The sequence below is a fragment of the Dendrobates tinctorius genome, unplaced genomic scaffold, assembly GCF_039654945.1.
Source record: "Dendrobates tinctorius isolate UK_male_01 unplaced genomic scaffold, ASM3965494v1 ptg000102l, whole genome shotgun sequence".
Classification (NCBI taxonomy): domain Eukaryota; kingdom Metazoa; phylum Chordata; class Amphibia; order Anura; family Dendrobatidae; genus Dendrobates; species Dendrobates tinctorius.
Window position 1 is genome coordinate 10,050,539 of NW_027361770.1, and position 15,410 is coordinate 10,065,948.

The following is a 15,410-nucleotide window of genomic DNA, read 5'->3' on the forward strand; positions in this document are numbered from 1 at the left end:
CTATGCATTGGTCTTTTTTCTTTCTTGGTTGCGCAATTTTTTCCATGCATCCTGTAGCACCCTGATTTATGTCACGACATAGTGGTGCACCCGATATTTACCAATTGTCAATAACTTTGCAAACACACTTCAACAAAATTTAAAGGGAGGCCAGAAATGGCAGAATCTTGAGCGCACTTTTCATCTCTGATCCATGTGACCGACAAACCACAGTTTTAAATAGTTGGCCTGTAAAAAAAAATATTCCTGGCCCCTGATACCTGGGGCTATGTCTAGAAATATCTTTAATAGCAGCAGCAGACAGAATTGGAATGGACCCTCTTGCTATATGCACTGCAGTCTGCCACATACACTGCCTGCCTGCCTAGCACTGATATCTATGCAGCTTTATTAGTCCTCAGAAGGACTATTAGTTGAGATGCTCATGTGTATAGTATATGGTATGCCCACACTAAGTAAGAACCAAGCAAATCTCTCCCTAGCTCAGCATCACCTCTCCCTACACAGCCTGATTCCAGAGTAGACTGTGATGAGTATGGCGGCGCCAGGTCTGATATAGACCTGATGACGCTGTTCGGCCAGCCAATCACTGTAATGCCACAACCAACATGGCTGCGGCATTACAGTGTGGCAGACAATTCCTGCATGTTCACTGGCTTTCTAAAGTGCACCAAACACGCAGGGAAGGGACCCGAGCTCCCGCTGAGCAACCCCTGCTCATCACTACTCAGAAGTTGAAAATTAGATGATTTTCCAATTTGTTTGAAAAAATGCACTCTTTTAGAAATTGATGGTAACAACACACCTCAAATTAATGAAAGAATTAAGAAAATGCTAGAAAAGTAAGTTGCACTAATACAGCTGAATTACACCTTAAGTTTATAAAATAAGTATGTTAAAGAGACAGAGTCTCTCAGAAGTTAACATGGTCAGACGTTAAACTATCTGCCTAGAACCGTATCTACATATTGTAGAACAATTTTAGAAAAAATATTAATGTTAAATTGCAAAGACTTTGAGTATCACACCATCTGCAGTACATGAATTCGGTAAAAGATTCTTGAGAAATCCATGTACACAAGGGACAAGGCTGATGGTCAATATTGGATGCTTGTGATCTATGGGCTCTCAGGTGGCACTGCAATAAAAACATTTCTGATTCATTTGCGAATCACTGGATAGGCTCAGGAATACTTTTAGATGATATTGTCTGTGAACATAGTTTACAGTACAATCCACAAATGCAATGCTACTATCTTCTCTGGGAAAAACTTTTTTAAAACGGACTGAGGCGAAATAGAAAACTATTCTGTGGTCAGAACACTAAAAATCTGAAATTCTTTATAGAAACTAAAGATGCCACATTTTGTGGACCCAAGAGGAGGGGGACCATTCAGCTTGCTATCAGCTCACCGTTCAAAGGCCTGCATCCCTAATGGTATGGGACTGCATTGGTGCTCATGGCATGGGCACATATTGAAAGGCCCTATCAATGTTGAGCATTATATATAGGTTTTAGAACAATAGATACTCTTATCCAGACAACTTCTATTTCAAGGAAGGCATTATATGTTTCAACTAGACAATCAGAGGCATATCTGGGGGGAGACAGGTGGGGTATGTGCCCCGGGCGCACCCGGCAAGGGGGTGCAAAGCCACCTAATGCAGCGGTCCGAAGTGTCTCCCCGGTGGCTGCATTCTGCCACCCCCTGGATTGGGAGTCGGCAGTCCTCTGAGCGGACTGTTAAGCTGACAGCCGGCACAGAAAAACGGCAGTGCGCCGGCTCCCAGTGTTCAATAGTACTCACGTCTAACAATTGAAGCTCTGACCGCCTGTTCAGATTGACGCCAGCAGTTTGATCATGTCATGTGATCATGCTGCTGTCACTCACCGGCGCTGCAGAGGTGCAGATTGGTGGTAAGTGCTCCACGTTAGTGGAGCTGAAGATACCAATGACACTCCATCTCTTACATTATGGCTGGTCCGAACAATAAAAGCAATTGTTACCATCCACCTTTCATGTCTCCCCTATTTCCTCATAGATTGTGAGCTTGCGAGCAGGGCCCTCACTCCTCTTGGTATCTGTTGTTCTATGTCTTTATTGTTATGCTGTAATGTCTATTGTCTGTACAATTCCCCTCTAAAATGTAAAATGCTGTGGAATATGTTGACACTATAGAAATAAAATTATTATTTACTTGGGGGTGTATTGTGTGTGTGGGGTAATTACTATGTGTATGTGAAGGGAAGTAATTACTGTGTGTGTGGAGGGGTATTTACTGTGTGTGTGGGGTATTTACTGTGTGCGTGGGGTATTTACTGTGTGTGGGGTATTTACAGAGTGGGGAGATTTACTGTGATGAGGGTTTTTAGTGTAACGGGGCTGGGTGAGATTTCGTATAACGGGGTATAAATTGAAGACACAAATTTGGGGAGAAAGGAAGTGACAGATACAGACACAATATGGGGAGAAGGAGAAATTTGAAGACACAATATGAGGAGGAAGGTATGAGATGGGGGCATGTATGGAGGAAGGGTGCATACACAGTATGGTGAGTGATTGCATGGGTGCAGACACAGTATGAGGAGAGAGGGGAAAATGTATGACGAAACAGTATGGGGGTGATGGGATGGATGCAGACACGATATGGGGAGTCGGAGGAATGTGTGAGGCGGCAGTATGGAAAGTGAGAGGGTAAATGTATGAGGAGGGAGAAACATGTGAGGAGATAGTATGAGGAAAAAAGTGTGAGTGGGCACAGAATAGAGACTGAGTAGTGTGGGGGGTTTAGCATGGGGATCAGTGTAAGGGCACAGGTAGGAGGGGACAGTATACCGAGGGAGGTTGTGATGATGGGGCACATTTTTGAGACTGGGCCCTATAGGGGAGACTCAGTGTGAGAGAACAATGTGAAGAGGGAGCCCAGTATGGAAAGGAAGGACCTGTGTGGAGACCATGTACCATAGAGGAACAGTGTGGGGTCATATTTTGTGCAAGGAATATAGTGAGGGGCAATTATTTATTCAGGGGCTCAGCGAGGGGAAAATATTTTTTATTTTGGAACATTATAATGACACTGCTATCTTTAAGGTTGATAAGAACTGAATGAGTTAAATGAATTCTGCTGAACTTTATCTTTTCTTCGGAGCTATCTCAGACATCTCCCTTGTGAACCAAGGTCAAATATTTCCTGCTTACATGGCAAAGCTGTTGTAGAAGTAACTATTTTTCTTTTCTTTATTGCGCATGTCTGTAAATGTCTAAATTCTTTGCTATAAAAGATGGAAGCCTAACTGATAAGCCAGAGGCGTCTTGGCAGGCATCCCGAGTTGTATTATACAGCTTATGTCTGTGTTATTCTTCTCGACGGAGCAATCAATTAGAGACATATGGTGCCTTACACCCAAGAACATCGGTCCTTCAGATGAAAGAGATATCTGAGGGATCCCGACAGTTTCCTGGCGCCCGAAACAGGGACCTGATATAGGCACCTCTCCAAGACTACCCGATCTACAGACCACTTCAGTTACTGATGAAATTGTGAACAGCAGACCTAAACACCTGGCCAGGTAAGAGATCAATTTTTCTCTTCTCTGCTCTTCATAATGTATCATTATAACTAAGGTCCGTATAAAAGGGAATCTAGTAGAGGAGGGGGCCGTAAGATCAGGTCCATATAAGAACTCTGAGGAAATCGGGTGTGACACGCATATGTAATTTCTGCTCGAATGAGAGGTTACTGTAGGTTCTGTCTGTGCACAGCTATTTTTAGAAAAAGAGCTGATGCAAATCGAAATGGGAGAGGTCTGACATTACGGAATATAAGGCTGGGTGAACAGTTCATGCTGCAAAGCCCCGACGGACAAGTTCTCCACAATAGAAGATTCCGTGTTAGGAATCAGGGAGGTTGTTGAATGGCTACTTTGATTTGAAAGGTTGTGGAAAGTAGAAAAATAAGCTGCACAGTAGGTATTCGTTCAAAGAGTGGTGATATTGCCTAACTGGGTTATGTGACAGCGTCCTTTCGGGGAGGTCACCGCCTAAGCTTAAATCAACACTTTATGAATAAACCTTGTGACAGATAAGAGTGTGACCGAATGAGCACAGGACCACGAAATGAGCCTGTGACAGGATATGACTGAAGAACCCCGATAAATGGATACTTTGTTTACAATCCTGTGTGTTGTGGGAGTGTTACTGTTCGGATGCTACCTAGCATATAAGTACACGAGACACGTAGTACAAGGAGGAACAGACACCCCGTTTAACCTGTTGGCACCTTAGGAAGAAGGTAACGAGGTATAGTAGAGCCTAGTCTTGAGCTTACCCAATACACCACCTAAGGAAGAGAGGATTAACAGGAAAGAAACAAGAAAAACAGGATAAGAATAAAAGATAAAATGGGGAACAATCAGGGAAAGACACCCGAAGAAGGAGACCGGTTATGTGATATAATTGAGGATAGATATGGAAGTAGTGCAGCAAAGAACCTGGAAAAAGTATTAATCAAATCCAAAGTGCAAGATAGTCAGGCCGTGTGAATCCTTGTATATATGTCTATGAGAACCTCTGAATAAGATGAGAGATGAGTAATTGAGTATAAAAAAAAAAAAAATCAGTGAATGAGCACGTATGAATGAATCATCACACATCATTTTTGTGTCAAGAGATTTGTGACCTTTCTAGTTGTGGTGGAATCCCGGACAGATGCGTTATAGATATTTCAAATCTACATCTGAGACTGAATGAATTGAGTAATGATATAGTTCGTGTTATATGTGGCATTACATTGTAAAGTTTCCTGAATGCATTTGGCCAGAAAAAGGGCAAGGCATGGTTAATCTCATTATACAGTTATCTGCCCTTACAGTGAAATCCCGTGATTTTTAGTTTCTTTGTAGAAATTGATTTTGATAAGTCTAAAGAACTACAGAATTCTGTGAAGGACGACGCTGCATTCTGATGGGAGGGGGGAAGGATGGCGCTGCGCAGTTTTTCTTCTCCCTTCGCTCTTATCTCTGCTGAGTGTGAGCTGTGCTCAAAATTCTCTGTAATTCTATCCGTAAGGTATGCGCTGAAAGATTTGTGCATTTTAAAGCAACAGTACTTAATTGAAGATTGGAAGTTAAAAGTAAGATATGGTGCCTAATTTAGAAGGGAATTGTAAGTGATTGTTTGGTCATTGTAAGTGATTGCTTGGTCATTAATGTGTTTGAACCTGCTTCTAGTTGTGTGATTGATTTGTATAGCAAATTGTGTCAAATTACAAAAGACAGAGAAGGAAGGAAGCAGTAAAACAAGTGGGACAAATATTGAAAAAGGCAAAAATACCAGAGTGTGAATGTTTGGATGTACAAAAAGGCACAGACAAGGGAAGAAAATAGCAAGTGAATAAATGATGCTTGAGAATGTGCAGCAGTGTGGAAGGTGTATTATGAATGTTTGATTGACAAAGTGTAACCAGAGACCCAGACAAAACAGATGGACTTGTAAACACTGTGGTCAGACTCAGACAAACCCAGACTGAATAGCTACTTGTGTGACCTGTGCTACTGACCTAAGCGAATTGCACTAAATCCTATCCAGACAAGATCATAAGAAGCTGACATAATAGTGTGGATAGTGGGGACATTGGCCCTTGGGGAGTAAGCTGACAGTAGACATCAGACGACCAACCCCATCAGGACCTAGAAGTGTGACTAGAATAAGAAAGATATAGGTGTATTATCCCTGGAGCCCCTCTGACCAGCTAGCTTTGCTGAAGCAGCTGCCTGACCCTGAAGACCAACCATTCCCGTTTTACAGACACATAAAGGAAGTACAGGAGACATATAAGTGTACCTGGGCAGACCTAGAGAGGTTGGTGAGTTTAAAGGCAGGTGACGCACTAGGACATATAATTAAGACACACAGATGTGACAAAGGATCAGGCTTGGGGCATGGATGATAAATCTGCACGATCTGGGGAGACGTAATGTGAGTCACTAAGACAATGGGCTGCAGTGGAACAATCAGAGCAGTCTGTACTCCTGACTAATGTGATACAGCAAAGAGGAAAGAGAGTAGAGATGTACTTTGGACGGTTACAGCTGAAATGGGCAGACATGGGGTACATTTGCATAAACCCACTTGATGTTAGAATACTGGTGAATGCATTCATTGACAGTATGAACAAAGACTTACGAGACGCAGTACAGACAGCCAGACCTGAATGGAGACATGTAGATCCGAAAGACCTCCTTAAGGTAGCTAAAGAAATTGAGCAAACAAGGACAATAAGACAACCTGTCATGTATGCTGGAGCACAAGGAAAAAAGTGGAGACGTAATAGTGAAGGCATGTGAGATCACACTGACGTTTCTTTTGACAATCTATTCCCCACATGACATCCATGCCATACTCCTACAAGTTCAACCAAAACATCTGTCTATGGCCAGACAGCTCCGACTAGAGTGTGCTCTACTAATTCCTGAGTATGTCACTCCTCAAAAGATGTAACGTTCTGAATCCAGCCACCCTCCTGCCTGTGGATTCAGAAAAGGGGGAATTGGTGACCGTATTAGCGAGTGAGGAAGGATACTTTGACATGACGCATGAACATGTCTGCATAGAACTGATGAGTCAGGAGACAGTTGGGTTTGCACACATTCATGAAAAACCTGTTCCTAATGCAGACTTTGAGTTTCTTTTTTGTAGATGGCCCCAGATACCACCAGGATGACGATTCTACACTGGATATGCAGTAGTATCCTCACATGAGGTAATCCGAGCGGAACCACTCTCTCCTCACATGTCGGCGCAGGAGGCAGAGTTGAAGGCACTCACTGAGGCGTGTAGAGCCGCTGCAGGTAAAGTCGCTAATATTTTCACAGATTCGAAGCCCATTAAAAATGCAGAGCTGGTGAAACAATTGATGGAGGCATTGATGTTACCAGTCCAGGTTGGCATTGTCAAGGTAAAAGCACACACAAAGGTGACTCCGTGGAGGTAGAGGGCAATAGAAGGGCGAACGAGGCTGCTAAAATAGCACAAGGCGGCCTAGAGAGAGCAGTGGACGGTGGCGGGGAGTCAGCGTATTCCAGCCACATTGGGTCTAGATGTCCTGAAATCCCTCCAGCATAAAGCTGCCCAAACAGAGAAGGTACACCGGGGGAGACTGGGAGCTGAGCTGAACTCAAATGAAGTATGGGAGAATAAGGATAAAATGTGCCCACCAAAGTCCCTGTTCCCAATCATGGCGCAAGCAGCACATGGCCCCAATCACACCTCAAAAAGTCACATGTGTGCCATGGTAGATGCCTTCTGGATCGCTCCTGGTTTCAGTTACGCAGCCGCGAAACTTGTACAATCATGCCTCATCTGTGCACAGCACAACCCAGGTAAAACAGTAAAAGTCCCTAAGAAAGCGACACCTAAGCCTCTCTACCCGTTTCAGAGACGGCAGATTGACGACATACAGCTACCAAGGTAGGAGTGTATGCAAATATCCTAGTATGTGTAGATCTCTTCTCTGGTTGGCCGGAAGCCTATCCGGTAAAACGTGCAAATGCTAAAATGACTACAGACAAACTGATGAAAGAACTGATCTGCAGGTATGGTGTCCCAGAAACCACAGAAACAGATAGGGGTGCACACTTCACAGGAGAAATAAAGAGGGAAGTCATGCAGGCCCCGGGTGTACAGCAAACATTTCATACACCATATTCACCATATAGGCCACAAGGTAGAGGGAAAGTGGAAAGACTAAATGGGACACAAACTGAAAATTCAAAAGGCCATGGCAGACACAGGAAAGAGCTGGGTGGAGTGCTTGCCTCTTGCACTCTTTTCAGTCAGACACACTCCAAACAGAAACACAGGCTTGTCTCCTTCTGAAGTCCTGAGACTTAGAGATCAGTATGATAAAGACAATGATCGTACTAAAGATAGTTGGTGGTCAGACACTTTCTCCTTTCTTAATCCAGCTAATTGGTTTAAGGGTATTGGAGGCTGGATAGCTGGGATTATACTAAGTTTATTACGTATTGCCGTTTGTCTCCTTATAATATATGTGTTACTGAAACTTGTTTTTTGGTGTATCTCTGTATGCAAGAAAAGATGTAGAAATAGATAAGGAAGTTTGACTGTAAACAACAAGAATTTAACTATTATTCCTTTAAATCCTAGGTTGACATCTCATTTCTGGCATGAAGGAGCGTACTCTTGCAATGATGGACGTGGCTTCAGTATCTGGGGGATGGAGAAGGTAGAAGACCTGTCTCCCTCGGGCAACCCGTCGGCCTGGGATAGTACCTGGTGAACGAGCCACTATCCGCTGTTGTTGCAGGATCCAGTGTTCCAGATTGTGGAAAATGAAGATGTCAAAGGGGGGAATGATAAGATCTGAATGAGTTAAATGAATTCTGCTGAACTTTATCTTTTCTTCGGAGATGTCTCAGACATCTCCCTTGTGAACCAAAGTCAAATATTTCCTGCTTACATGGCAAAGCTATAAAAAACAAATCTGAACTGAGAAAAGTAAGTTAATGTGTATGCACAATGTAAGTGCATTTTAACACATGACCATTAACCAGAGAAAACAGAAAGCAAAAAACACAAATATCCTGAACTAAAAGTAAAAAATATACTGCAAATAATGCATAAAGGTAATAATAATAATAAGGGTATTTAGTAAACATAATTTTGATCAAAATAATGTACAAGCCATCCCGCCCTTTATGCATTATTTGCAGTATATTTTTTACTTTTAGTTCAGGATATTTGTGTTTTTTGCTTTCTGTTTTTACATGGCAAAGCTGTTGTAGAAGTAACTATTTTTCTTTTCTTTATTGCGCATGTCTGTAAATGTCTAAATTCTTTGCTATAAAAGATGGAAGCCTAACTGATAAGCCAGAGGCGTCTTGGCAGGCATCCCGAGTTGTATTATACAGCTTATGTCTGTGTTATTCTTCTCGACGGAGCAATCAATTAGAGACATATGGTGCCTTACACCCAAGAACATCGGTCCTTCAGATGAAAGAGATATCTGAGGGATCCCGACAAGGTCATCGTGTGGGGATGTGTAGAACAAGACCAGAGAAGGCGGAAGTCTGCAGAGATGGCTGTGGATGAGAAAAATCATGGAGTCTAGACAAGATGATGAAGAAAAGAAAGAGAATAACTCCAGAGACAACATCATCTATAAGGTACATGGTTGTAATTTTTTTTTGAGATACTAATTCTCATATTTTTATTTATGTTAGGAGCATTAAAGGGGTTGTCCAAGTTCATTCTATGTGACTGTAGACATCTGAATTCTCACAGTGCACACTGCACGCTGTCAGGATTCTCTGGTGCCGGTGATTTGCATAGATGTGGTCAGGTGCTGACTAGACATGCATGGCCTCACTCATGAATAGAGTGAGGCCGGGCACGTCTAGTCGGAATGTGGCTATAAGTATCCAAATCACATACTTGCGGAAGGGAGAAACCTGAAAGTGTGCAGTGCATAAACTGTGAGAATTCAGAAGCCTGAAGCCACCTATAGTGACTGCAGATTTTCATCTCATACCTGGAAGCACCATTTAATTATAAAATGAAGCCCCGCAGCCAATCCTAACAGCGTGTAATATCCTCACTATCGGGATTCAGCTCTGCTTGCTGGTTCCAGCAGTCATCACATGGCCGCTTCGCTCTTGCGATTTTCATACTTATGCTGTTACGTGACAACGAGGGTCTCTTCCTGCTTCTCTCAGTTTTTCACAGAACATAGAATTAAGGCGAGCAGCTCATCAGCACGTGACTAAGTGTACAAATCGCATATGTGCTTGGAGTGGTGGAGGCACAAAACTGAATTCTTGCTCCGGGTGCTAGAAAATCTAGATACACCTCTGTAGACAATGGTAAACTACATAATGCATCCATCACAACTGTTTGGATTCGCTGAAGAGTTTGGGTGATAAATTGACTGCCTGCAGTCCTGACCTTCCACCAATAGAAAACATTTGGTGCATTATGAAATGGAAAACCCAACAAAGCAGACCGAGGACTGTTGAGCAGCTAGAATCCTGCAACATTCTTTTTCCAAATCTCCAGCAATTGTTATCCTCACTTCCCAAATGTTTACAGACTGTTGTAAAAAGAAGAGGGGGTTAATGATGACGGGACCCAAGGAAGTTCGGTTCTTGTATCTGATCTGAATTTTACACCATAGTTCAGTTCGGGTACCAGAACTGTATCCAAACTTGAACCAGGGCCCAAATCACATTGAAAACAATCATGCCTTCAGGGGATGCTACACAATGGTAGACATAGCCCTATCCCAACTTTTTATTTGAGATGTTTTGCTATCAGTAATTTCTAAATTAGCTATTTTTGTTTCAAATGAAATGGAAAAATATCTAACTTTCAACTTGTAATATGTTCTTATGTTCTGCAGTGAATAAAATATGACTATAAGAAAATTGCATTATTGTTTTTTTTTCACATTTTACCCAGTGTCCCAAGTTTTCTGAATTGGGGATTCTACGATAAGTCAATGAAGTAAAGTGATTACTGTAACAATAAATACATTCTAAATATTCCAGAAATTGAGCCTAAAATGTCTAACACCATTTCACTGATTGCATGAGCCAGAGAATGATCACATGAACTCATACAGGTTTCCTCGTAAAGCCTTACAGCTATCACATCACATGTGAATTAGAAGGGACCTAGTCTGCATTAAAGCAGAAGCAGCCATTTTGTGGTGATTCTTGATAGTGAGAGGATATCAGAGCCCACAGCTTAGTCATAGAGATATAGAGACAGTCACAAAGCACTAAACAAATTGTACTTAAATTGTGTGCGACAGCACAGCAATGAAAAAAATTGTTATGTAAAGAAAAGAGGATAATACAGATATTGAATTGATAGTCAGTGAGATAGGAGAATTGGCAGTGGCTGTTGCTTTCTTGATCAGTGTGGTTATAGCGCTGCTGGCCTGCGGCATTTCAGTTACACATTTGTAGCATTCATGCAAAAGCAGGCCACCAATATTCCTGAAAGAAAAAAAACCTTATGTCTGTGACCACCTGTACTGATTTTTGGCATTCCTATTATATTAGTCTAATCTGTTGTACATGCACACATCACACAACTCCAATACTGCAATACGACAGCTTGTTGACTGTTATTTTTCAAAACAGAAGTTAAAAAAGCAATCTCTGATTATCTACCTTACAAAGTGTGCATGGCACAAACTATTCTTTTTTCCACACCTAATTTATTAGTCAAATTTGATGTATATACATGCTATCCAATGTTATGGCCTATTGTTGCTGTTGTCTTTTGGGTGTGTACATAGTATATTTTGGTCAATCTATTGTGGGAAGGAACAATTGTGTAAAAATTTAAATCTAAGGAGAACTAAAAATATGCAAACATTTAATTGTGATTGTCTGCCTCACAATGTGAGTGTGTCACAAACTACTGTTTTTTTTACACACCAACTTTCTTAGTCAAATTTGATGCACCAACTTGCCACCCCAATACTGTAGCCTCTTGCTGCTATTGTTTTTTGGATGTGTTCTTAGCATTTCTATGTTATTTTCTGGAAATGGGAAATTGTGGAACATAACATAAAAGTTAATTCTAGTGTATTTAAAAATGTACGGTAAAAGAAAAAATGACAACGGCAATGGAGGGGGTAATGTAAAAGATAAAAATCCATAGAATGGCATCAGGCAATAAAAATTTAGGAGCCACATTATCTTTCGGAGGCAGATTTTTTGAAAGAGCAATTAATGAATAAAGACTATGACCCAAATAGTCTAGAAAGTGATACTAGAGTAATTAAAAACTCTTGTGAGAGGAGATCTCATTCATAAAACTAAGGTGCTTCCGATACCCCCTATCATCCAGGATCACATAAATCAAATTCCAATTGTCACCTGGGACTACAATAACTCAATAACTGGGGAGCTTTTCAAAGAATAATTCAAAAATATTGGTCAATATTTCTACAGGATAAAACAAATAGGCAACCATCTTTCCGCCCATCCAAATTTTACACTCAGAAGAGCCAAAGCACTAGGTAATTTTAATGGCACCAACTATAGAAAAAAAAGAAACCCTAAAAGAAATCCATCAATTCTATTTTTTTATCTAAAATAGAAGGGTTTTATTATTGCACAAAGTGTTCGTGTTGTAAACAAACTGCAATGAATATATCGGAAAGAATTTTCAAACTCGGATCTGATTGTTTCTAAATTAGGGACAATATATGCTGTAATAGAAAAGGGATTATATATTATTCAATGACCATGTAAAGGAACTATACGTTGGATGAACCAAAAGAACAAGCTAAAAGAAGAAATCAAAGCACGTTATAATAACATCATTATAGTTTACGAAGATTATCCACTTTCTTGACAGTATTAAGAGGTCCGCAACTAATGCTGTAAGGGAACTACAGTTTTTGGAATGCAATGTATCCCTAAGAGGTGGGGAGAAGAAACTGTTATTTAAGTAAAATTTCAGAGACAGAAAACAAATTGATCGTTCAAATGAGTAGCCTACTGTAGCCTCGACGGGCTTCAATCAGGAAACCAAATTGTATGCTTTCCGGTAATACTATTCACTACCATTGCTTACACATCAGGTAAAGTTTGAAGATCCTACAGATGCATCCTTCAAAATTAGAATATCATCAATAAGTTATTTTATTTCAGTTCTTCATTACAAAAAGTGAAACTTATATATTATATAGAGTCCTTACAAACAGAGTGATCTATTTCACGTGTTTATTTCTGTTAATGTTGATGATTATGGCTTACAGCCAATGAAAACCCAAAACTCATTATCTCAGTAAATTAGAATACTTTATAACACCAGCTTGAAAAATGATTTTAAAATCCGAAATGTTGGCCTACTGAAATGTATGTTCGGTAAATGCACTCATTACTTGGTCGGGGCTCCTTTGGCATCAATTACTGCATCAATGCGGCGTAGCATGGAGGCGATCAGCCTGTGGCACTGCTGAGGTGTTATGGAAGCCCATGTTGCTTTGATAGCAGCCTTCAGCTCGTCTACATTGTTGGGTCTGGTGTCTCTCATCTTCCTCTTGACAATAGCCCATAGATTCTCTATGGGGTTAAGGTCATGGTTTGCTGGCCAATCAAGCACAGTGATACTGTTGTTTGTAAACCAGGTATTGGTACGTTTGGCAGTGTGGACAGGTGCCAAGTCCTGCTGGAGAATGAAATTTCCATCTCCAAATAGCTTGTCGGCAGAGGGAAGCATGAAGTGCTCTAAAATTTCCTTGTAGATGGCCGCGCTGACTTTGGTCTTGATAAAACATAGTGGACCTACACCAGTAGATGACATGGCTCCCCAAACCATCACTGATTGTGGAAACAGCTGACCGTCTCCATGCCACGCCGCATTGATGCAGTAATTGATGCCAAAGGAGCCCCGACCAAGTATTGAGTGCATTTACTGAACATACATTTCAGTAGGCCAACATTTCAGATATTAAAATCATTTTTCAAGCTGGTGTTATAAAGTATTCTAATTTACTGAGATTATGACTTTTGGGCTTTCATTGGCTTTAAGCCATAATCATCAACATTAACTGAAATAAACACGTGAAAGATCACTCTGTTTGTAAGGACTCTATATAATATATGAGTTTCACTTTATGTATTGAAAAACTGAAATAAAATGACTTTTTGATGATATTCTAATTTTGTGAGAAGCATCTGTAGGATCTTCAAACTTTACCTGATGTGTAAGCAATGGTAGTGAATAGTATTACTGGAAAGCATACAATTTGGTTTCCTGATTGAAGCCCCTCGAAGCTACAGTAGGCTACTCATTTGAACGATCCATTTGTTTTCTGTCTCTGAAATTTTACTTAAATAACAGTTTCTTCTCCCCACCTCTTAGGGATACATTGTATTCCAAAAACTGTAGTTCCCTTACAGCATTGGTTGTGGACCTCTTAATACTGTCAAGAAAGTGGATAATCTTTTAAATGTATACCTGTATATGCTTTACATTTACTGCAGTGCCATATAGTACGGTTTTAATTATTTTGTATTTTTTTAACCTATTTATAGTTATTCATAGAGATTCATTCAGAGACATTATTGTGAATTGTACAATTTATTATTATTATTTAGGAGTAGATAATTTTTATACTATACTTATATATACATATTTTTTATGTTTTAATTCTAACTAATAATGACAGAGACATTTTATTAACCAAATTTTACTGAAGCAGAATTTATTTTATTTACTACTTCCTTTCCTTCATTATTAATTCATACAACAGCAATTCATTTAGATTTATTCCTGAGTTTTTTTCTATGGGCGGATGTGCTATACAAGGTGACCTGAAATAAAGGCGAGTCATTAGTAATGAGCGAGTATACTCGTTGCTCGGGTGTCCTCTGAGTATTTTGGCATGCTCGGAAATTTAGTTTTTGTCGACGCAGCTGCATGATTTACGGCTGCTAGACAGCCTGAATACATGTGGGGGTTACCTATTTGGTTAGGGAATCCCCCACGTGTTCAGGCTGTCTAGCAGCCACAAATCATGCAGCTGCATCGACAAAAACTAAATCTCCGAGCACGCCAAAATACTCGGAGGATACCCGAGCATGCTCAGGAAAACCCAAGCAACGAGTATACTCACTTATCACCATGAGTCATACTTTGATCAAGAAGAAAAGGGTTCTTTGAGATGCGTTTTCAGTTTTTGACTCTCTAAAACCATCGTATTCATCAAGTGACATCACACACCATCCCCAGAAACTTGCACACCTGGTTACCAGGCACAGTACCCACCAGAGCGCCCTGGAAGTAACCTCCATGTGCACACGAAACTGCTGCACAGAAGTCATTTGAGGATACTTCAGAATTGTGGGCTGGATTTTGGCTTTGCATCCTCTTTTATTACAACCTGCAGACTTTACAACCATTCATCAAGACCATATTTATGCTCAACTTCATATGAGCAGTCAGTGACATATTACGTGAGACTAATAGTTTTGATTCATACTATGTGCTTTAATTTGTGATTTGCAATCTCTAAGTGCGATGACACCTCCTTTTTGGATCACTGTCCTGTTGCAACACAAATGATGGTCTCACTGAGTGAAAACCAGGTGGCTTGCATGTTATTGCAGAATGCTGTGGTAGTCATGCAGGATAAGTGTCTCATGAATTTGGAATCAATCAACAACAGTGTCGCGACGCAGATTGTTTTAATTTGCATTTTCTGAGGTTGGAAAATCCGAGGAACTCAGTCTGTGCAGCAGAGGTAATTCTTGGTATCCCTTGCCCGGTTTGGTCTAATCTGATACTCAGAAGAGAGCAGTGCAGGCCCCCTTAAGGGTCTTTCAGGCAAGCATAATAAACAAGCGTGGTCCGTTTGAGTCAGGA

General features: G+C 40.8%; 1 protein-coding gene across 6 annotated transcripts in view; it reads right to left on the reverse strand.

The window, feature by feature from the left end:
* The window catches only part of LOC141099730 (poly(rC)-binding protein 3-like), a 1,815,006-nt gene that overhangs the window by 104,456 nt on the left and 1,695,140 nt on the right, over positions 1-15,410 (reverse strand). The gene's annotated exons all lie outside the window — the stretch shown is intronic.